This window comes from Atractosteus spatula, chromosome 10 (assembly GCF_055471065.1).
Source record: "Atractosteus spatula isolate fAtrSpa1 chromosome 10, fAtrSpa1.hap1, whole genome shotgun sequence".
In the NCBI taxonomy this organism is placed as follows: Eukaryota; Metazoa; Chordata; class Actinopteri; order Semionotiformes; family Lepisosteidae; genus Atractosteus; species Atractosteus spatula.
The window spans coordinates 7,055,149-7,080,550 of NC_142715.1; the positions used below are offsets into that span (position 1 = coordinate 7,055,149).

Consider the following 25,402-nt stretch of genomic DNA (forward strand, 5'->3'; position numbering starts at 1 on the left):
AAAACGCTCACGCTAATACACAAGCACCCGTGTCTCGCCAAAGATGACAAATAAACAGACGGACAAGCTGCACTGCACGTGTGAACAGGGGAATAAGCGAGCGAGCGGGGATAGGGCGCCTCCTGCGCTTAAAAGCTTAAAGCACCTGGTATTCCCAGGCGGTCTCCCATCCAAGTACTAACCAGGCCCATCCCTGTTTAGCTTCCGAGATCAGACAAGATCAGGCGGGCTCAAGGGGGTGTGGCTGTAAGCGAGAGTCAAGTTCGCTGGCACCCTTCTTATAGAGAGGACAGCTCCGTCACCTCTTTTACGACGCTGCTTTTTTTCCCTTGCGTTTTTCTCTTCTTCCCACGTTCTCTCTTCACTGCCTTCGTCCCCACTCTATTTCACTTCAGCCTTTCACTCTTGCTTCCTTCCAATGAGGACGGAGCTACGGGAGAAAGGGCGCTATAGAGGATCGCTGTGGAGAGCTGCTGCTGTGCTTTGACATCTGAGCTCTGTGGAAAACGATCTCAATACAATTCTGAAAAACGCGAATCCCAGAACGCCACCCGAACAAGTGTCCACAGCCGAAGCGCTGTGTCTCTTTTCAGCTGGCAATAAACCTTTCCTCGATCCTTTGCGGACTTGTAAAACTGTTCATGATCAGAATAAAAAACGCTCACGCTAATACACAAGCACCCGTGTCTCGCCAAAGCTGACAAATAAACAGACGGAAAAGCCGCACTGCACGTGTGAACAGGGGAATGAGCGAGCGAGCGGGGATAGGGCGCCTCCTGCGCTTAAAAGCTTACAGCACCTGGTATTCCCAGGCAGTCTCCCATCCAAGTACTAACCAGGCCCGTCCCTGATTAGCTTCCGAGATCAGATGAAATCAGGCGTGCTCAAGGGGGTGCGGCCATAAGCAAGAACAGGGCTCCCTGGCACCCTTCTTATAGAGAGGACAGTTCCGTCACCTCTTTTACGACGCTGCTTTTTTTCCCTTGCGTTTTTCTCTTCTTCCCACGTTCTCTCTCTTCACTGCCTTCGTCCCCGCTCTATTTCACTTCAGCCTTTCAGTTGTAGCGGCAATGGTTGTTAATAAGACAGAATTAAGTGTTGCTGTGCTTTTTCTAATGACGCCCCATCTCTCTGTTCATCTCTGTGATGCAGCCACAGAGAAACTATTCATGCAGGCTGATTTAAAGATGTTTTCTTTTGATAAGGGACAGCTCCCAAATGGGGATGCACTTAGTTAAGCCTAGCTATCATGATCAATGGTCATCCATTGGCGCCTATCTGTCTAGGGTGTGCCAGATGGACATCTGGACTGCATTCCTAAGTGTCAGGAGTAAGTGACTCACATCTCACCTTGATCAACCAATCAGGGACTGGTAGGGCCGAGTAACCCACGTGGGACTCTGATGCCAATGGAACTTTCAGCCAATGAACGAGCTGAAGTTCCTCCAGGTAAAAACAGGCAACACAGAGGGCCTGAGAGACTATTTCCTGGACTTTTCTAAAGGGAATTCAAAGGAGAATTCCAGGGCAGGACGGCCCAGGAGCAAAAGGCTCCCAAGGGCAGGACATTCTCGCAGCGCGCCTCCTGACCATCCTAAGACTCAGCCCGGACAACCACGGAATGGCCAGTGTGTCTGAGTGCCAGAACTTTCCTTTGTTCTAAGAGTCTAGAGCAGAGGTTGCCAGAGAGTAACCAGAGGATCCACCTGAGGTTAGCACCAGCAGCAAGCCTTGTGAACAGGTCGGAACTGTGGACAGCTGAATCACTATTCAGAACTAGCGCTTCATCAGGAATGAACCGGTCCTCTTCCTGACTTGCTGGGACCCACAGTCATCTTTTCTCCTGTGCACAAACTTTGCTAGTTAAAGCCAACACTAACTAGCCGGTCAGTGAGCATCTGCAGCACAGCACAGCCTGGCACGGAGCCAGAGAGCCCGCAGGAGATCTGAATCCCCAGAGATTGGATGAGTATTCAACTTCAATGCATTACAGCTTGAGAATTCAATTGTTATCCCAACCAGTTGATATCAATTTAATTCCTAAGAGTTATGTACTTGTTTTCAGTATCTAATGTAGAAGTTGTAACCAAGTTCACTTTATGAAACGATCTAAATGAATGATATACTGAACGTATGTCCTCATGATATATGTAACTCTTTGTAACTGATTGTATATATACCTTTTGTATTCTGATAACCCTCTCGATAAGATCTGTTAGGTTTATATGCATATTTTATGTATTAATAAATGTATCCTCGTGTATTAGTACCCGTGTGTGTGTGCGTTGTTTGAGTTATATCGCATGGTTGGATTCTAAGGCCATCAAAAGAATCATTTTGTGATTTACAGCTACAATTAATAAATGTCCCCGTACATGCCCAAACCCTACAGAAGTGGTGCCTTCAGAGAGCACACTACATTTATTGGCATCCCTGGACGGGCTATGGTAAGACTGAAATGAGTCAACCAAGCGGAGTAATTCAATATATAACACCGCGGGTTTCATACTCGACAATACAGTGTGCTGAAAGCCGAAAGGAAAAAAGTTCCCCTTGCTCTTTAAGCAGTGCTTGATTGTTTTGTGATTTTTTCCGATCTACCGGGTTGATTGCATACTTGATCTTGTGGTTTTCTGTGGTAAAACTGTGATTTCGTACTTAAAAGTAATACTCTTTAAGTTTAACGATGGTTGCTAAAAGGTCTGAATTCGAGTCGCTATTAAGCACTCTCTCTAGCAGCGACAGGTCTGACCACGATCTCCGTCATATCTCCGTCAGCGGAGAAGCTAGGAGAATAAACCTCCATTCTCTGAGAGAGCTAGCGAAGGACATGGAGAGATTTGACCCTGCAGTGTCAGAGAATAATATCGAGAGTTATATTCAAGACCTCAGGTATACCCTGCAGTACCTGCCAAAGGCTACAGAACAGGAGAAAGTGTTTCTGGTCAGGAAAACAAGCAGCAGAGCTGTACATGAGTGGATGGCTAGGCAAATGAAGAAAGTCTGTGATGACTTTGAAGAGCTGTGTCAAGCACTTATCAGAATACAGTGCGTTTATTGACCCGACTGCCGCGATAGCCGCCGCCCTTAACATTAAGCACGAGAGAGCAGAGTCCCCTCGCGAATATTACGAGAGACTTAGATGAACTTATTTTGCAGGGCGAAATGATGAGGGTTGCGAAGAGAAAAACATTTCAAGGGTTTATTCATTGCGAATCTCCACCCGTCAGTCAGAAAGATGATCTTAATGCATACAGATGCACAGACCATGAAAATGACTGATATTAAGAGATTCGTGCAGAAAGCCTGGGAGTATGATGTCCAAAGTCGCTCTGAGCAAAAAGCTGTTAAAGCGACTGTGTTCGCCGTCAGAGCCAGCAGGGTTAATTCCCCCCTGCTCGAAGGAGCACAGGCTCCTGAGCTGGCTAAGCCCCGTTCCAAAGCAGGCACACAGGACCGCACCCAGCGTCCTAAGTTCCATGAGAACACCAGGGAAGGGAAAGGGCTAGATAAAGCTGAACAAAAGGATTCAGTAGCCGCCCGCCTGGCCAGGCTTGAACAAGTTTTATTAGGACAGAGACAACCGCTCCCCAAGGCTGCCGGAAGCGTGAATGAGCTGATACTCTCCACTGGAGGAGGCGGAGACCCGCCCCCTCTCCCTCCCTCAGTCTATCTGATTGAATGGAAGGGTTCCTGCCTGGATGAGGTCAGCCACTCCCAAGCGAGTGCTGACTCCACCCCTGAAGTCACAGAGCAGGCAGTAAAACAGAGAGGAAAAGCAGGAAGCTTTTACCTCAAGGCTGCCATGGGAGATGTCTTACACAGTGAGACATTGATTGACACTGAGGTTGAAAGGTATTTGATGTCATACAGCAAGCTCAAACGGGTAGAAAAAGAAAAGGGCATGCGACTCAGAGAGGAACCTTTGGTGGATCACCAGAAAGGCAAGGTGTGGAAACAGGTCAAGGCTCCTAAGCCTTCTGTACAGAAGGAAGGGGGGCCAAGAGGCAGACTGTGCTCACACAGTGCCCACCGAACACAGAAGCCTATGTGGAGATTCCTTCTGTTCCCTCTGGACAAGAAATAAAAATATTTTCTTGTTCCCCGGATATACAGGGAAGTCATGTCCCGGCTGAGGTCACAACAGCCTCCATGCCACAGGAGCGGTGCTCCAAGCAGCCGCCTGATCCACCAGGTAAAGCACACCCCTTTTACATCCCTAAAGAGGAGCAGATCTCCCCACCTGGCGATGAAAAGGAGCTTTCCCTATGCACCCTGGCACCCAAGAGGGGTCAGGACCACCACCCTGCAGTGGTGGAAGGGATCCAGATGGCAGGAGAGCAGGTTGGTGATGTAGCCCTCACCCTTAGCCCTGAGAGGTCCTCTATTAGTGAGGATCTGCTTGAGCAGCTGTCACGGGGCCACCGCCAGGTGCCCCTGGTGCAACATTCACAGGTTAGAGAGGAGGTCCAGCTGGACGCTGAGACTACTGCGCTGTGGACACACCTGATCCCAGATGCCGATTCCCTCTGCTGTGACCCAGGGAACCTGCAGTCAGGTAACATTATTTCTCACAACTACCAGATAGTGAGTGAGACTGACCTGATTGTTCCTGCCTCAACGGCAGGGTTTCCAACACACCCAGTCCCCCGGAAGGGACAGGGAATGAAAGCCGAGCCGGTTTTCTTACAGCCACCAGCTCAGTCTGTCAGTCTGAGTCTGACCAACAGTGGTTCAGCCAGACTGGAGCTGGATGGTCAAGCCACCCGCCTGTTAGTGCAGAACACGGCAAAAGGGGGTGTCAGAATCCCCGCCCGCACTGACATGGGCCTGGTGGGTGATAGTGAGTTCAAAGACAGTGAACTAGCTATCCCACTGCTGGGGCAGCTCCCTGAACCCCTAGCGAGGGAAGGGGGGAGCGAGCAGGTGCCCTACACCCACGCCCAGCGAACGATTGTAAACATGCCGATAGAGGGATTCCTCAATCAGGAAGTTTGCAGGGTAGACCTGAACAGTGAGACTGGGGTAACAATTCCAGATCACTCAGGTGCTCCAGATGATCACTCAGTCGAGGGTCAGGCATGCTCCACCACTGCACCACCCCCTGCAGGGTTCCTAGAGCACAGGCATGAACAAATCGAAAAAGCAGATGCCCTGGAAATGGAGGAGGAGCATCAACAGCTGCGTCAGATCTCCCCAGATTTCCAGGATGTTGGTGCCCAAGATGCCATATGGCATACTGAGAAAGACACCATGTACATGCTGCGCCAGCTTAGAAAGGCGACAGTCACTCAGAAGGAGATGACTGAGATCAGCCACCCTAAAAGACTTTTAGGAGGACTGATCGCTGCTGCCACTGTTGTGCGTTTGCTATTTTTGGTAGGTTTGTTTGCTACTGGCACTCTCACCCTGACTGCCCCAAGAAGGCAGGTGTCAGAGATGCCAGAGGGTAGTGACAGACTGTATCAACAGCAGCAAAAGTTGGAAAGCTTAGGGAAAACCCTACAGGCAACTTCCTATGCAACAGGGTTAAACCTTATCCCCCAACCAGTGGACATGATTGCCGGTGTTATACAGTGGGTTTATGCTTGTGTGCAACAGGCCAGAATGTTGACACAAGACCTGTTAAGGGAGTTCAGTGCCACTGTAGCCAGTCTAGCCATGGCACAATTCCCAACCCACTTGATTCCACTCTTCTCAGTAGAGGAGTATGTGACATTAACCACCCCATCGCTCATAGCTCATCCAGAAGGCAATCCAAGATTGAATTTGGTTCCAAATCTTGAGATGGGTATGGCTACCAAAGCTATCCATTGGCTGTGTCTAAATGATTCACCAATGAAGGGTGTAAGGCTACTAACGAACAGAGGGAGGTTAATGAACCCCATGAAGAGCAGGTGGGAAGTAAATGGCTGGTCAGCACACCACACTTAACTGTCACTATGACTTGTGACAGGCATGATACAGCTACCACAATGCAGCTACCTAACCAACAGTCTCCTGCAAGTTCCCAAGGAGGCCATAGTACAGCATGGTAACTTAACACTGTACGGTCTGGAACCAGACAACATAATACCAAACTGGAGGTCGTGGATGCCTTCAGGTGCCACACTATTGAATTGGATAGAAATCCAAGAAACAGTACGCCCTGAAGAGGTACAGGTAGTTAGTTTGCTTTAATGGAACAAACCTCCAACCCACCCTGGCAGGTGCCCAACACAGGTGTCGTGGTTTATCAGGGGGGCTGGGAACAGGAACTGTTGTTATTGTAACACTACTGCCGGGTAGCTGGGTCATGACTGACAGTGTACTCTGAATGCTGTACTCTTACATCAAGATGTACTCCGGGTAGCATGAATGAGTCAAAGGTAGCATGTCAAAAGAAAGGAAGTTACTTCTTCCCAAATTTCTGCCTACAGAGGTATCAGATATTGACAGTGAACTTCCTGATGTGTAATGCCTAGACTGAGATGATGTCTCCTACCGTGTTTATACATACTCCAGATGTTATTCATCCTGTTTGTTCCCAATGCTGGTTCCGGTATGAATTCTCGAGGAGTAATGTGGACATTTAAGGTTAATGTTCTAATGACAAGGGACATCACTTAACTCTGTTTTGTTTTGAAGGCAACAACGCCTCAGGACCTCGTGACCTTCAAAAAGGGGGGATATGTAGCGGCAATGCTTATTAATAAGACAGAATTAAGTGTTGCTGTGCTTTCCCAAATGAGGCCCCATCTCTCTCTGTTCATCTCTGTGGTGCAGCCACAGAGAAGCTATTCAGGCAGGCTGATTTAAAGATGTTTTCTTTTGATAAGGGACAGCTCCCAAAGGGGGATGCACTTAGCTAAGCCTGGCTATCATGATCAATGGTGTAGTGGTTTGATGGGTTTACTGAGACAATTATCAATTGTAGCAGTAATCACGAGGTTGTTCGTTGGGGCTTTTAGAAAATCAATCGTCAGAACAACTAACAACGCACACACACGGGTTCAATACACGAGATACATTTATTAATATAAACTGTGCACCAAACATATACTAGTCTGCCTGGATACGAGCGGCAGACCTTACTGTGAGGGTTATCACTATACAAGGTATATAATCTCGAAGAGATGCAAACACAAAGAGATACACAACAGAGAATATATGTCAATATATATCGTTCGGTTACCAAATCGCTAATCAGTGTTATTACCCACTGTTACTCTAAACTCGGAAGTAAATACATTACTCATGAATTAAATTGATAACAACTTGTGTTGAGGTACAATTAAATTCTCGAGACGCAATGTAGAACATGGGGTTTACTTATCCACTGTGTTTGGATTTGGAAATTCCCGGCACGAACACCAAACCAGCTGACAGGCTCTGTTGCAGCCTCTGTTGCAGCGGTTGTCCAGTGGGCGTTGTGTCGGCGTCCTCTGGCTAATGGCCAACCAGTCGAGGTGCAGCTCGGAGTAGGACGGGCGGAGGAATCTGACTGCGGCGCGCAGGGCAGTCGTTGCTCCGAGGGGATCTACCAGCAGTCCGGCTGGAAAGTAGAAAGTCTCTATGCACAGAGTGTGACTGCGAGTCCTCACAAGTCACTCTTTTGCCTGGGAAGAAGCTGGTTCGTTCCCGGTCCAGCGCTGCTTCTGAATAAGCTATTCAGGTTGTCGACGAGGGTCCAACTGTAGGCTGCCGTTGATCAAGCGGAGCATTCACGTTGGTAGAATTCTGAGTACGTACGGGATCCTCGGCCTCGCGCTTAGAACAAAGTCCAAGTCCTTTTGCAGACAACAGCAGTTGTCACGTGATTGTCTCTGAGGATGCGCGAAAATGGCCAAGGAGAGCCCAGAACTGAGCTTGCGCTCCCTTTTTGATCAAGACCCAGATGTGTGCTGATTGGTTGAGAGTTTGGCGGGCATTGGAGACCCACGTGGTATTACCAGTCCCTGATTGGTTGGTCAAGGTGAGATATAAGTCACTTACTCTTGACACTTAGAAATGCAGTCCAGATGTCCATTCGGCACTCCCTAGACTGATAGGCGCCAGTGGATGACCATTGATCATGATAGCCAGGCTTAGCTAATGGCATCCCCGTCTGGGAGCTTGCTTCTTATCAAAAGAAAAACATCTTAAAACAGCTTGCATGAATTCTTTCTCTGTGGTTGCACCACAGAGATGGAGGGTGAGATGGGGCCTCCTTTAGGAGCATACCAACGCTTAACTCTGTCTTATTAACAAGCATTGCCGCTACAATGGTCATCCATTGGCGGCTATCTGTCTAGGGAGTGCCAGATGGACATCTGGACTACATTCCTAAGTGTCAGGAGTAAGTGACTCATATCTCACCTTGATCAACCAATCAGGGACTGGTAGGGCCGAGTAACCCACATGGGATTCTGATGCCCATGGAACTTTCAGCCAATGAATGAGCTGAAGTTCCTCCAGGTAAAAACAGGCAACACAGAGCTCCAAGACTATTCTAAAGACTTTTCTAAGGAGAATTCTAAAGGAGAATTCCAGGGCAGGACGGCCCAGGAGCAGAAGGCTCCCAAGGGCAGGACATTCTCGCAGCGCGCCTCCTGACCATCCTGAGCCTGGACAACCACGGAATGGCCAGTGTGTCCAAGTGCCAGAACTTTCCTCTGTTCTAAGAGTCGAGAGCGGAGGTTGACAGAGAGTAACCAAAGGATCCACCCGAGGTTAGCATCAGCAGCAAGCCTCGTGAACAGGTCGGAACTGTGGACAGCTGAATCACTATTCAGAACTAGCGCTTCATGAGTTGCTGGGACCCACATTCATCTTTTCTCCTGTGCACAAACTCTGCTAGTTAAAGCCAACACTAACTAGCCGGTCAGTGAGCATCAGCAGTGCATCGTCGCAAGCCGCACAGCACAGCCTGGCACGGAGCCAGAGAGCCCGCAGGAGATCTGAATCCCCAGAGATTGGATGAGTATTCAACTTCAATGCATTACAGCTTGAGAATTCAATTGTTATCCCAACCAGTTGATATCAATTTAATTCCTAAGAGTTATGTACTTGTTTTGAGTATCCAATGTAGAAGTTATAACCAAGTTCATTTACGAAACGGTCTAATTGAATGATATACTGAACGTATGTCCTCTTGATATATGTAACTCTTCGTAACTGATTGAATATATACCTTTTGTATTCTGTTAACCCTCTCGATAAGATCTGTTAGGTTTACATGCATATTCTATGTATTAATAAATGTATCCTCGTGTATTAGTACCTGCGTGTGTGCGTTGTTTGAGTTATATCGCATGGTTGGATTCTAAAGCCATCAAAAGAATCAATTTTGTAATTTATGGCTACAATTAATAATTGTCCCCGTAAATGCCCAAAACCTACAGAACTGGTGCCTCGTGAGAGCAAACTACACTGTGAAGGGGAAGAAGTTTGTGACTTCCAGGTGTTTCCAGAAGGGAGAGGTGGTGTGTGATTGCAATGGCAAGGTCATCACAAAGACAACTGCTGAAGCTCACAGATGACAGAGGGAGACATGAGATGTCTTTTCTTTTCAGATGAACCTGCACAAAAACTGTGCATTGATGCTCGTGAAAAACACTTAGCCTGCCTCCCGGATAAGGAGGCAAATCGGAAGATGGATAAATCAATCAAAGAGAAAAGACAATGTCAGGGCTGTAAGAAAGTCATTTATAATCAACGAACAGTCTGTCATAATTCTGTCTGTGACAAAAAGGGACATTGTTGAGGGGAGAAGAGCTCCTCTGTGATTACAGCATTTCCAGGAAATAATTTCAAGGTGAAGGACAAGCTCTGGAGTGGTTGGTTCACTGACCATTTCCAAAAAAGAAACTAAGTAAGTATATTAAAGTGCATATTTTGAAGATATTCATTTTCCTGTACCTTGGAATTAATGTAAAAATTATATTTGTGTTAATGTCTTGAAAATAGCATTTCTCATTCTCATCAGCAAGGATATAAGGAAGGGATATGGGACTGCTGAAAAGATACATGATTTTCAGAAGAGTATAGAAGGCAGATAACTATCCCACTCAATTGTTACTGCAAAGAAATGCCACAGTGTAAACAAAAAAGTGAACCATTCTTGAAATTTATTGACAGAATCTGAACAGCACAGCATTCCCAGACCAGGCACTGGAGTTTCCTGCAGCGTTAGATGGGTAGTCTCTTGGTAAGAGAGAGATCGACAGAGTACTGGACTTCATGAAAGACACCTTTCCAATTCATCAAGAACAGAGCCCACAAGATCTAGAGTCTAGAGAACAATTTCTTACAATATTAGTGGTAGTTTCTGAATAGGTTAAGGGCAACACAGTTGTAGAGCTATCTTGCAACTTCTTAAAAGTTGTAAAAGTGCTAACCATATTGCCAGTGGTTTATATTTAAAACCTAAAGATTTTAAATTTAATCTTTCTTAAACAAAGGACATTTTTCACAGGAACAGCAGCCTAAATCAGTTGATGACTGTAAATATGACAAGCTTGTGATAAATTTTAAAGTGCAAAACAAAGTTGTATTGTTTTGGTTTTGTCTTCAACATCATATTAATAGGCATGTTATTTTTAGAGCAGCTGCCTGCCATTCACCACCAGCCAAGATGCCACGAGGTACATGAAATGACCCAGAAGTACTTAATGATACAGAGAAGAGCATATGGGGGGAAATAAAAGAAGACAAGAAATATCCATTAACACGTGCATCTAGAAGCCAGAAGACGGGTGATGATCAGCATTTCAAAAACAGACACTGGAGGTTGAATTCAAATTTTAACAGTGATTGTCTATGTTTGGCTTCAACACAAATCATATTAATATGCTCACATTATTAATTTGTACAAAGTCCCCAATATTCATTACAGGCGACGTTCCCAGGAGTACACACGACCCAGCCAGAATGTGGCTAGCTGACGTGCAGTGGACCTCAGGGAAAGAACTCTTGCCCACATGGATGTCTCTGCTCTGAAAACCACTGGATAAAGGTATATGGTGGTCTGTTCTCAGCTGTTGATTTTGTGAAAAATATTGAATATGAAAGATTGAAGTGTCACTATTCAATGAAGTTCAGACATAAGTATTATGTTGAGAAGCTAGATCTGTTCTACTAATAGCTTTAGTACCTTAATATTGTACTGTTTGCTCTGGTTTTCAGACATCAGTCCAAGATCATTTGTGGGTTAATTGATTTCTGGTAAGATTGGCCCCACGTGTGAGTGTGTGTTTACATTTCTATCTGGCATCCTCAAAAGATGGTTTTGTTTCCTTTTCTTAATTGCTCTTGATTACTAGAGTTTATTTGGCATGATACATTTGTGATAAATGCTTTTTCTTTGTGAATAGTCTTATTTTAATCTACATAATGTCAATGACTAAGTACCTTAAAGAACAAGCAGTAAAAGAAATGCCATTTCAGGTTTATTAGCTAAAGTTTTTATAAGTGAACTGAGATTCCTTTACAGTGCAGAGACCCATCTTTAATATGCTGTGTGTGCTCATAATGGACTTGAAATTTGTTTTTGTCACAATGTAAAGGTATAATAAATAGATAATATACTCTATTTATCAAGACTTGACTATTTTAATTCCATACTTCCATTGACTGCTTTGGAATGCATTCCTTACAATTTTCCTAAATAATCATTGTCTCACAGTGTAGACCTGGGTGACATAACAGGGGTCAGGGCTGTGTTGACTGGAGGTTTGTGTAGACTGGCCATTGTCTATGTGAGACTGTGGGATCACTAGGGGTTCCCCCCCCCCCAACACCTGTAACATTGTCAAGTGGTATAATTACCTACAAAAGCTAAAGTGTCCTCCATTAAGGGGTCACTATTTGTTACATTCTGGCGGAACAAGAGACAAGATAAACCTCTCACTGTCACTGACGGAGCAGTCCGGGACACTCTATGCTAGATTGGACTGTTGTCTTTGGAAGATGGGGTCACAGGTGATGAAATAGACCACAGTGACAGTCCTGCCTAGCTGTTATATCACTGACAGACTCACCCACACATTGAGAAGAGAGCACTGGTTTCTGTGCAGAAAGCAGAACAACTCACTTTAACTGGTCAATTAGGTCTAATGAGTTTTATTGCCCTTGACATCTAACTTACTCCAGCCCCCCTTGTGGAAACAACCCCTAATTACTGTTCATGAGCTCCTGGCCACACTTGTTCCCAGTGGAACCAATCTGGAGCAGCAGAACAGAGGTTTTTGTTTCTTTAAGTTGTCTGCTGTTGTAAAACAAGTCATCCCTTAGGAATAAAAACTCTCCCTCTAGTCTGGTTGCTATCTCCTTTATTTGCCCCATATTCCCAGGGCAAAGCAGCTGAGTGATCAAAAGCTGAACTGCAAGGAGCTGAATTTCACACTGGCTTACAACAGACCCTGGTGGGAGAATGGGCAGGAGAGGGCTCCTGAACTAGTCCCCTCCTCTCCTACTCTCGTATTTGCATCACAGTCTATTAACTCCAGCCCTATTGCTTTTCTTCCAGTTCATTTTTTTTAATACAGCTCGTGAATTATGTATACTCTTGTGAAGTATCAAGAAAGCACTCTTATCTTTATTTCACGTACAGTATACAGCAGACTGCTTGATAAAAAACAATAAATAAAAGCGCTATTCCCGACGGTCTAGCACGGTAACCACAACTCCAATAACTTTAACTAGAGGAAGAAACCCAGCTTCTGCTCAAAAGGAAAAAAAACATTGAAATCATAAATCTCCAACACTGGCTGGAGACTCTGTGTGTCCGTGCTCAGCGGTTATATAGGACAGGACTCAGCGCGCAGCAGGTGCGGCTCATTGCTCTACGCTCCTCGTGCGGAATGCGCGTCTCCTCCTTCCAGGCTAGTAACACCGCTGCATACATCCCTCTTAAAACCCAGAAACACAGAAACTCCGGGGTGTTTTTGTGAGTCAGTACTGGGTTTCTCTGTTCGAGGTTACAAGCAGAAACAAAAAAAGCGCTGAAAGCAGGAAGTTATTTCTGCTCGTAGGCATAAACGTGTAAAAATAAATTTTCTGATTCCTAAAACCTAATAAAATCCATCTAAGTCTCCCTTTCATTCCCAATGCACATAACTGAATATAAACCAGTCAAGTTCAGGTACTTTTCTGATGTACAGTATCTGAATAGTTCTGGCACGGCTGTTGTAACAAAGATACTTACGAGCTCTTGCCGTTTTTAAAATGAATATGTTTTTGAATTCGCTAAATCACACGAAACACCAGCATCACTTATCGTAAGCATCTGACCAATTACATTCCATAATGTTAAACCCATTTAGCATTTATTTTTAACTTGTTTTTTTTTTAAATTACACACCTGTTAACTTAGTCCGGATCGCGGTCACCGAGGACCACTCCTGTCTCCCCAGGTGACACTTTTTATTTTTAAGATAAACGCGAGATAAACAACGTTTGTTTGAAACCGCTCCACAAATTTTCTCACATGCACGTATTCTCAAATATCACCACAACAAAACCATAAAGTTTGTTTCCACAGACATGACACTATTATGCAATAAACCAATAAATTAATGAACTAGCAGAATCCCAATAAAAACACACGGCAACCCGGCAAGCACAGCATGTCAATATCATACATTTTTACCAACAAAACCGCAAAAGCAAAAACCAGAAAATATATATATATATCCCATGTTTTTACCTTATTCTGGAGCATGATATATATCCAAAATAACCCAGACTAATTTGTCTCAAGAGCTAGAGACTAGTAAACGTTACTGATTACGTAGTAAATGTTTGAAGAACGAGCGCCAGAAATTTGATTGGTAAAAACCGCTGTCATTCTTTGTATTTTCAGCCATTCAGAGCCCTTAGGGGGTGAGACTTCCTCTAGAAGATTCAGGCTGCATTTTTAGCTGTCAATCATTGACTCAGAAGGGATAATCAATCAGTTTTTTATCAGTTTCTTATCAGTGCTCCTTTTTTTCACACCAGAAGGCAACTCTGAGGTTTTTTTTCATTGCATAACAGCAGATAAAGGCTCTCTAGCAGTGTCTTAAGGTTTTTATAGCAATTGCAATGGTTTTTATTCTTATTATTTTCAATATTTTTATGATTTTTTATTATAGGCTTGAAATTTTATTCCAGGTCCAGTCTTCACAAAACATGATGTAGAATTTTTTCAAATTGATCAATTTGTCCCAAATTTTTATCCAAGCTAGTAGCCACCTAGAACAAGGTTTTCAAATCATTCCCAGGCCCTTGACATGCATATAGTTGAAAACTCTGACCTCTGAAGACCCCAAAAAAATGTTCGCCAGCTGTTTTTTTGGGTTTTTTTCATATGTTTGTCTGCTGAGTCGACACATTAAGAAATATAAGAAATTTGACTTTTCACACTCAAAGCCAAGGGGGTTAGCTTCAATTTAAGACCTGAACCAGGCTCCTGCTATGTTCTGCTGCAGAGATATAACACATGTTTAAGGGGGAGGAAATTCCAGGCGGACATTGGCTAAATATGTCACTGGTAGTAAAAGGTTAAGTATTCTTGCCATTTTTAGCATATTGTAAGTGGATTTTTTGCAAACATTTTATTTTTTAAATCACATGAAACACAATCAACCCATTGTAACTTCACATTGATAATTCCTGAGCTTTATAACTGTGTATTATTTCTTTTTACCTTGTTTTAATATTTTTTATTATTTTTGCATTTTACAGAGCTTTTTAATATATTGTGAGCATTTTAGTGTCATTTTAAAATAGGACTATCAATGCTCCTGACTTTTAAACCTGTATTTATTCTGACATTATTCTCTCCACCTGCAGATGAGGGAGGTATTTGATTTTAAATTTGTTGATTTGGGGGGAAAATATACATTCATTTCCTTGTATGTATCATCAGTGGAAAACTTGGCATTTTTGGATGAATTGCAATCTTTACTGCAAGGCCTTCAGACTGATATAGAAATGACTGGAGATTTAAATGACACATTTGATAAATCAGACAGGAACAGCATAACATCTAAAATGGCAGAACCCTCTAAAGTACTGAAAAATTTCCGGCACATTCATAATCAATAAAATTTATTTAATTTAAAGCATAAAATTAGCTTTAAAAAGAAAACCACAATTTGTACGATATCATATTTCAATATCGACGTTCAGATGAAGAATTTGAGGATTTGAACATCAATGGAGAGTACATTGATTTTGGGACAATGTTTGCATCTGAATAATCCTTCCTCCTGGAAAGAAGGAAAAAAAAAGTTTTGAGTCTCAGTCTTCAGGATTCCCCCCAAAAAACGTGCAAATTTATTTCCGATGTATTTTGGATAAAGATATAACTCTCATAGAAGATACATTTTATCAGTTGAATGCAGTCGATACTTTCGACTTTTTATATGATGATAGGACCTACATTTAGGGCTCAGTACTGATAACACTGCTGCTATTGATGGAGTAGAAATAAGTTATGTACTGGCAGTTTTTTTTTCTTAGGCAAGAGGTCCTAGAACACCTCCTATAAAAATGTTAAGATTCAGAGCAAGAAATATTTTTCCACCTCACCTAATGCTATTGCATTAACGAGGCTGAAGTTGGCTTCTTATTCGCCAGCTGCTGCTTTGCGTTTTTCGTTCCATCTTAAATGCTGCTGTTGTGATGTTATGCCGCCTTTCGCCTGTAGATGGCTCTCTACAGTCATTTTTAAAAACACTTATCCGGATGTTTTACTGTACATGTCCTCAGTAAAGGGGAATATGTAAGTAGAGACTGTCCAAATTGCATTTTTGTATGAAACACATTTCAGAAACACAACTCACAATAAAACAAACTGGCATGTTATACAACGAGTAAATAAGACAAGGCAAAACATAAGTTCACCGGCACTTCCTGCATATTTTCCACGACCTTGCCTTCTGATCATAAAAAGTCTCAAACTCTTGCATTTTGCAAGAAATTTTAATATAGCAGTTTTAAATGGGACATTTAGAATATGGCATATGAGAATATATGGTTAACTGAGGATGAGCATAGGGTGATCGCACTTTCTGCTTATTGCTGTGAACCTACCTCCTAGTTATAAAAATGTCTAAAAAGTCTGACACAGATGTGTGAGAGACAATGGAAAAGACTATCAAAATCCTGAACTTCAGGACATTGTACTGTACCATTTTTTAAATACGACCTTCTGAACATGGCATGAGAGAATACATTGGCAAATGGTAAATGCAATGTTTGCTATATTGCTAGGGCCCTCCCTCCTGATTTTAAAATCGTCTCATATTTCTGACATCAAGGTGTGAGAAACAATATAACAGACTGTCACAATCCTGAACTTCAGGACATTTTACTGTACCATTTTAAAAATATGACCCTCTGAACATGGCATGTGAGAAAATGGCATGTGAGAATGCATTGGGAAAAGGTGAATGCAATTTCTGCTGATTACAAAATCGTCTCACAATTGCCAATTTGCTTTGTCCCTCCTTCCTCGTTACCAAAACATCTTAGTATACCGATACTAGGTAAATATCGGAGTCAACCGATACTGATCAGGTTCTGCTGCTGCTGAGCCCTCACCCTTCACCATAAGGTCCAATTCCCCAAGCCTGCTGACCATATACAGTATGTCTATCCCTTCTCGTCAAAACTCGTATTTTCACAGGGTAACCTTCAGAAATCGCAGTATAGAATGAAAAAAAACTCCAATAGATCTCGGCCGCTGTTGGTGATTTTCCTTTAAAAACAAATGAATGTCCGGAAATTTTACGGAGTGTATCACTTTCACCGAGACAGAGAAGTCTCCACGACCAGTCTTGTACCGCAATGAAATACAGAGCCCGTAGGGGGCAGTAGGCTCCCAAATATAGCTCACTGTGTATATAATGAAGAAGCAGAGATTAGTTCCTCATCTGCATGTTGCAGAGCCTTACGCTACTCGTACCAGCAGCTGGGGTTTGATCCCTGCACGGGCGATTAGTTGAAAGACCATTTAGCCAGCTGGCTTTTTTTTATCTCACTAAATTGAGATCTTGGAACCAAAATAGTTAGAAATATGGAACACAACCATTGTTCCCCAAGAAGGAAAGCTGTTTTGTATTGACGTCACTCCTTTTTATTTAACCCAGATTGTGAAGACAACTCCGCCCTATCAAAGAAAAATGTTACTCAAAAGTTGGAATGCACACTCTGAACCCATCTGTATATTTGATTCCCGCGATCCGTTCAAAGCTGCTCAGTGTTTCGCAAGCAAATCATTTCAGGGAAGAAACTCAGTTTAGTGAACTACTTTTGTATTTTCACTCATTGAATTAGATATTTGTACTCTCTTTGCATTCTCAGCAATAATATTTCAAAATTACAGTTCGGATTTATTGGAAAACTTCACAAGAATTATTAGGTTAGGGCTTTAAAATTGTATTATAATATCTTGGTATATTTACCTTCATTTTAATATAGATATAACCATAAATGTTGTTAAGCATATTGTACTTTTGTCTTACATCTGTAAACGAAGATGTAACTACAATAAAATTGGCAATTAACAGAAAATCACAATTTGTATAATATTATTCCTCGATATCGATGATCAGTTGAAGGATTTGAAGAAACTATCAAAGAAACAGCAGCAATAGCAGATGATTGGTTATGAACCCATCTTTCCACCTCATTAATCCATTTGTCCTCAAAAAAAGAAAAGACAGGAATGTTTTGAGTCTCATAATTATCCTCTTCTCGATCCAAAAGAAACATATACCTTTGATTGCTTCTGTTGTATTTTGGATTTTCTTACGAAGATCTCACGAAGTATTGCCAGGATCTATATTTAGCGTTAGGTAGCGATAACACTGCTGATATTGATTAAATATCTATGATGTATTGACAGCTTTATCTGAAGTGAGAAGTCCTCGAACGCCGCTTATGAAGCGTTGGGATTCATACCAAGAAAAACTCTTTGTTTTCCCACCCAAAATACTGCTATTGCATTACACATTATATGAACATTACCAGTTTTGGTAGCTTCTGGGTGCGATTTTCCAAAACTGAAACTAATTACAAAATTATTTAAGATGAACCTTGTCCAAAAATTGTAAATCATGACTAATATTAATATCAACCGAAATTACTACAGAAAAAAAAATATTTAACCGAACTATTCATAAGGCTATGCAAGCCTAAAAAGTAGAACAATTAATTTCATATAACTTTTTTTTTAGAAATGGGCTCACACACCTGAGGACACTAACGTTTCTCTCCGTTAGAGTATGTGAATAACAGTTCAACCCAAAATGTTTGTAATTGTGATTTTGTTAAAATGCAATAAATCATCTATCAGCAGTAAGAAATTATGAAGAAAGTAAGAAATTGTTTTATTTCATAAACCGTAAGACGTGAAGAGAGTTTACAGTTCGTATCCTTCGCTTTGTCTTTTAACTTAAGTGTTCAGGATCCAAGCCCGTGTGCGGACTGTTGTGCTTCTTGAATCTCTTGTAATCATCAAAAGTCATTGTTTAGTCCTTCAGTTTTTTCTCGAGTTGTATCATGGATATTTTATACGATCCATACTTTTTATGCTCTTTTGAATTTTCCTTCACTTATAGAAAAAGTTCAAGGTGTTCTTGTCGCTGTGCGCCACACCTCCTTCCCAACCTCAGTCTGCACTGAGTGCTTCTCCGGCATTTTCTTGTCCAATTTGTCAGCTTAGCAAGTGAAAAGTATATCCGAGTGAAAACAGTGCTGATAATACTCTCACGAATTGTTAGAAGACGTGCTTTTGATCATCGATTGCTTAACAATCACATTCGTTCGACTTGAGCCATCAAGCTCGTAGTTTTCCTTCAAATTTGAAAGCTCTCAGTGAGAACATCATAGTCTGCAGGACGCCTCGTAACTTGAGTACTTCAACAGAAAGAAGAGCAGACAGCTCCACAAATATGTGAGGCGCTGAGAGTGCAAGGCGAACCGCACACGTTTCGGTGGTTGAGAGAGGGCAGTTTTTGCTTCTGCATTTCCCAAGTAAGGACGCATGACAACAAGCGATCGCGGTGCTCATCTACGACATAGTGGTGATGAGTTTTCAGTACGTGTTCTTTTGAACGAGCAATGAGGTTGCCGCCTTGGACAGCTGACTGCATGCTCTCATTGTGCCACGTGATGAGAATTCACCAGGCTCGTTCAGTCATTAGTCACATTCCATCGTTTGCCATAAGCAGACGCTGCGAAGTGATGTGGATATCAGTTCCCAGTCTTGTGGACGAGGAGGAAAAGAGCACACAAGGGCTCGTCCGGGAGTTGAACACGGGACCTCTTGCACCCTAAGCGAGAATCATACCACTAGACCAACGAGCCACGGCAGCACTTTCCATTTCAATCTGTCAGCGAGCTTGAGGACGGGGGAGAGGCGTCATTCGCTCGTCCAGTCAGACCTTCATCAATAAGTCAAGAAAGCCGCAATTACACGACTGCCTTGCAGACGAAGGGCAGTGAACTGCGCCCGGTAAGAGGGGAACAAGCGGCACTAGGTGACGCCGAGGCATAAGCCCCAGCGAGGGGGGTTAGCTTGTATGGTACAGCGCTTGCTTTGCATGTGAGAGGTAGCGGGATCAATTCACGCATCCTCCAGGTGTGTGCTTAGAGCTTGATGTGCCGAAAGGTGTCCTTTAGCCTGTGGTCACACCTTGCGTGGAGAGCGTTGTGCAGCTGTCAAGCGTTTTGCAGCCACGCCCCCTTTTCATCTTCTCTCTGTCTTAAGCGTCTCCGCCACTCTCTCTTGACATTTCATGTCAGCATGTCAGAAGTCCGAGTGACATTTTTAATGGCTGAGTGAGGGCACGATGCTGAAGCAGAGAGGCCACTTCAGCCAGAGAGACTTGTGCTAGGTGAGATCTGAAAGACGGACTCGCAACAGAAACAGACCAAAAATGTATCGGTGAGATCAAAAGGCAAATGCAACATTCAGCAGAGGGCGTCTAAAGATTAGGGAACGGGCGACTGAAATCCATGTGAGGCAAACTTTCTGGTGGGTGTACTGCAGCTGGGCTCGTTGGCGTAATTGGTAGTACGTCAGTCTTATCATCTGAAGGGCTTGAGTTTGATCCTCACACGGGGCAGGGCTGCTTCCTCTCTTGCTCTTTTCAAACACTTGCGGCAACTGTTCGCTCATAACCACGTCTGGAATGCGTGACCTTTACATGGGCGAGAAGCAACGCCGCATCCCTTTTCTAAAGAACATTCACATTCAGAAATAAGTCAAGAAATTTGCCATTACTTTCGCTCGCACTGCTGTCAGCCTGCCCATGTTGCCAAAGAAAGATTCACTCGGCGTCAACATGACAGTACAGCGATCACTTCAAATCAATGTTCCACACTCCGTAAGCAAGAACTTCAGTGTTTGCAGTCACCCGATATGCCGATAGTCAAAGGAGCACAAAACACGAAGCGTCAAAAGACAAGATGAGTTGATGGAAAGAGCGTTGAATTGATGAGCACAAAAGTTCAGCTCGTACAATAGGCAACGAAGGTCCAGGCATCGTCATCGCACTTGAAAGGACTGCCTTGCAGACTAAGGGCAGTGGGAGGTTGCTGTTTTGAGACGGAGGCATTGGGATGGTGGGCCGAGATCTATTCTTCTTAAGGAATTCTTCATCGTGAAAGATCGGTCCACAGGTCATCCAAAGAACTTACAAATCTTTTGGACTCAGGGAATCACATGCTTCCGGAAGGGAGTAAAGTGCTCAAACACATGACATGCCCCCTTGATCTCACATGCACAATTCTGCTGCAACATGCACAGCTACCGTCCACACCAGGCAGAGGGGCTTCAGCAGATTTTGCTATGCCACCTGCAAATACATATCCAGCTGCACACATATACATGGCCCCTCTGTCCTTTTCAGGATCTCAAAAAAAAGCATAGCGTGGTTTTCCTGCAACCTGATTGACCACATCTCCCTCAGAATGTGCTCCGCCACATTCATTGCTGAAGCAGGACAGAGGCTAACGGACATGCCAGAACAGTTAGGTTCAGCGATCTCTCCAAAATATTGTGGTTTTAGTGGAAGAAATATGGTTTAAATTGTACCTTGGTATTTCAAACTCTCTCTAGAATGTTATCCATTTCTATTTTATTTTGACAGGAACTGGCTAATGACACTAGATGAAAAGAGAAGAAAGAAAACACAACGTTTCGGCTGTGGAGCCTTCTTCAGGTGTGAGGGCTCCACGGCTGAAATGTTGTGTTTTCTTTCTTCTCTTTTAAGCATGGAATAGACCTATTACTTGTTCCTTTGCAGCCTGCACATGCTGACACAGCTCCCCACCTGAACTGCTAATGATGCCTGGTAGTTTGTGGTACTTGGGTATTGTCTTATGTTTGCTCAAACTGCATATGTGTGATTGCATATTTTTGGGTATTTTCATATGTCAATATTTAATTCACTGACATTCCTGTATGCTTGGAAGAAAGGTATATTGGATTTGGCACAGGACGCCTGCTCATATTTGTTGATCATTGTTGGGCTGGAAAAACAATGATAAAAAGTGTATGAAAAAAGCTCTCTCCAATATTTCCCTTCTCTTCGCCATGGTTACACTGCCCGTTCTTTCCGTCTTTTGTCCTTCTACAAAGATTCCAGGGCTCTTTTTCCACCATAATATCAGAAGCCAAAAAATAACCATCTAATGTGTAAACAGCATTTGTAATGTTGGTAGCTGGAAGAGGTTAAGTATGTTTGCAAGACCTAGTTGATTACAACACAGACTTACTTTGTTGTTGTCAGTTTTTTTTTTCCCTTTTAAAGGCTGTAGGTGGGGTGTGATGGACTGTACCACTATCATAGAAGATTTTTTCAGGACACATCGCAGTTCCATAGTAGAATTTATCAATAGTAGAATTCCATAGGACATTATTTACCAACATATTACCCAGTGTGAGACTCTGCCAGTAAACCTCAGAGCATTGAGTTCTCCACTGATAAAGATGGCTGTCTGAAGTCATGAAATCCACTGCTGGGATGCCTGAGAGACAGTAATTGAATCTTGGCTGGAATTAGGCTTTCTATTAGTGTTGATCTTTGGGAATTATGTGGTAAAAAGGGAAAACTCCTTTACTGTAGTCACTTTGAATGTTCAAATGTACAGAACCTGCAAAACTAAGCAATGAAAAAAATCCATCACCACTCTCATGATAGCATAACTCATAGTCTCTGCTGTTGTGTAACAATACACACTTTCAATTTTCTTATCGCCTGTCTCCAGGGAGAATGTTGTTAGTGCTGATGACCTTGAATTAGACCTTGTTGACTCTGTAAAACAATCTTCCTCTGCTTAGATTTTCACTCAGATTGATTTTGTTCTCAGATTTTTCCTGGCAGCACTGAGTTTCTAGGAAATGAAAAGTGAAAGAAAAAGTACAGAAGATCAGCCCTTGAATATACAACATTGTGCAGTGAGATTGTTAAATGTATTAGCTGCTATCCTGTGCTAGAGCCTGTCGTGGTAAGCAGTGGATGACAGGATCTAGCACAGATACCAATGAAACACTGTTAATGAAAGATAAAGCACTTGAGTCTTATTTTAGTTTTCCATTTCCCTTTCATTTGTGATGTACTGTACAACAGGCCACAGAACATGCACAAAAACAGATATGCACACATTCACACCAGGCAATGACAGTCTGCCCAGTCAGAATCTGAGCTGAGGTATCAGAATTCTGAATTCCCTGAATTCTGTCACGGATCATCCACAATAAGGGCAATGTTTGAACACGAGGATCCCCAGGAGAGAGCCTAGTAACATAAATCTTGGAGCAAAAGCAGATGATTAACTTCATAGTTTGTGTGGTTGAGCCAAAGTTGAGCATGAGGATATGTGAGTCACCATTCTTAGAAATGGATCCAACTTCAGACAGGCGTCAAAAGTAAGAGTATACAGTGCTGGGGCAATGACACTTCAATGATCAGAAGGATAACAAGATTTTTAATGCATTGAAATTGATTTTCTGGTGATGCACACTGTCATGGAACTATTAATTTTTTAAGGATCACTTACTGACGTCAGACAGCTGCCAATTCTCCAGACTGGAAGGATGAACAGTTTATCCCCCTAGGTACCATATTTCCATATTTCGAAGCATTGGAATAATACATGTCATACAGCAACATAAAAACAGGAAGACAAGTATCACAGCCCCTATAATCGGTGTTAGTAACTTAAAAGAAAAACATTCCCCCTGGCCCAAACAGTGATTCTAACCAGGAGAGAAAAGCCGGTGTATCTTTTATGCCTCTCTCTTTATTCACCTTGTCTTTTAGTTCTTTCAAATGCTGAATAGCGAGCGTAAGATTTCCGTAATCATCGTCATTAGCTGGAATATATGTACAACAGGAGTCTCCTACTAAAGCACAGACTCCTCCAGATGCTGCATTTTGAAGGTCCAGCACGAACCTGTTCTGAAGTGCCATTAATCTAACTCCCCTTAATTCTTGTTTGATAGCGTCTAAGCCTTTTAACGTGATATTATTAAAAGAGTACATTTCATAAAAAGTCGCATGGGTGAGGCTGTAGAATGAGGCATTAAAGCACATACATAACAAGATGCATTACATTTCTTTAACTTTACAGTATGATTTATAAATTTATACCACAAATTACTCATATCCCCCTCATTATCAGTTTCATTCAGCCAGTTTGTATACAAAGAGGCTTTGTGTTTAGATTCTTCCTCTTTTGGGGAGGTGACAGGCTTCTACATAAAAAGGAAAAAGGCTGTGCACATCAGTCCCAAGCAGGTTATCCCCATCTGTCCTTGTGGAGACATCACTCCTGCGCTTTGCTCAGTTCGTTTGTGACCTTTTTACAGTGGGAAGCATGAATCCAGGGCACCATTTCTGTGACCTTCACACCAGTGGCAGTGGTCAGCAGCACCTGGTACAGCCCTCTCCACCTGAGTGAACACCATTTCTTTTTCCTGAAGTCTTTCACCAGAATCCAGTCTCCTTATTCACTCATTAGTTCTTACAGCACAGGTAAATCCCTGTGGGCTGGAGCCCAGCATAATCTTAGGCTTTTTTGGTCAACATTGGTCAACAGATTGGTCAACAACTGGGTAATAACTCTTAGAAAAATCTACACATTGTTCCCCTGCCTCAGCTGTGACGTTTTGCAGAACAATTCTAGCTGAAGTTGTAAAATTTATCTTTGTTCCGTTCCTGCAAAACATCTTATTATGAACAAACAAACCACAATAATCATTTGCATCTAGGGGAATCACTCCCAAGGGTAACCACCCTTAAAACTATATTGTTCTACCCATCAGGTTCTGCCACTAGATAAGAGAACCTTTCCCATGAAATCATTTTTTGACCTTCATGATCCCTTCAGGGCGTACAATTAGCACAGAAGCAGCAGCTTTAGTCCACATGTTTTTCAAGCAGGATATTAGCAATATGAGCATAACGAATAATACCAGACCCACAAATATATATTGAACCAGAGACCCTCTCCATGTTCCTAGCACAGACTGTAGCCATGCACCAATGCCCAAATCATCTGGATTATAATTATGATATATATTTTTCTTCATAATAGATGTGCTTTGCTAAGTCCTAGCAACCTACAATACTACAATAGAGAATTAGCAAATTCAACAATCCATTAGCCAAATTCGTCCCTCCAGGAAGTTTCATTGATTGGCCCGTGATGATATCAAACAGGCTGTTACACAGTTCTGTTTGATCCAGCCCGCATCCCATGGCGTTCCTTCAGTCTGATGTCTAGTCGATCTTTCAGAGTTCTGTTCCTTCATTCCACTGTTCCAGCAGACTGAGGGTGATCTCAGTCCATCTCACTCCGAACAATGCAGCCACAGCCTGACACACCTTCCCTGTGAAGTGTGTCCCTTGATCATAATACAAGGGGCAGGGCAGTGCCCACCGAGGGCTTATCTCTGTCATCAAGTGTTTGGTAGACACAGAGGCAGTGGCAGCAACCCACTGGGAAAACAGATTATAAGAGCCCAGGTTTCCCTTTACAATTTTCAATTTGCCAGGTTTGAAAGGTTCCTCAGGAGCAGGCCTTTTGAGCTGTTGCACCCGCACCTGAACTGTAGTTGAGTTCCGTTGATAAACATTACATCAAGATACCACATAAGTGGTTACTGCTTCAAACCCAGTTTTGGGTAACCGGCACACCATTTGACTCCCACCTGGGTGTCCGACAGAGTGCATTTGTCGGGCTATAAAGGGCATTAGGCTGTGAGGGCATGCAGGGCGTCCAGTGTGCTGGCAGCATCACACCCAATCATCATGCAGCCCCACATTCTTTTCTAACCATGTCCATTTCTCTGCTTTAGAGGCCTCAGCCTGGATATCCTGTAGCTGTCCCCTTTTCACCAACAGAGGTTTCACAGGGGTCTCAGACTCCTGTTCTACAAGTA

The 25,402-nt window shown here is 43.0% G+C and overlaps 1 non-coding gene and 2 pseudogenes across 1 annotated transcript; all 3 read right to left on the reverse strand.

The window, feature by feature from the left end:
- Positions 1-133: 133 nt before the first annotated feature.
- Positions 134-252, reverse strand: LOC148824661 (5S ribosomal RNA; annotated as a pseudogene).
- A 535-nt stretch (positions 253-787) lies between these two features.
- LOC148824662 (5S ribosomal RNA) lies at positions 788-906 on the reverse strand (annotated as a pseudogene).
- Positions 907-19,245: 18,339 nt separating this feature from the next.
- Positions 19,246-19,317, reverse strand: trnap-agg (transfer RNA proline (anticodon AGG)). The gene has a single exon. It is a non-coding gene; the product is annotated as a tRNA-Pro (tRNA).
- Positions 19,318-25,402: the final 6,085 nt, after the last annotated feature.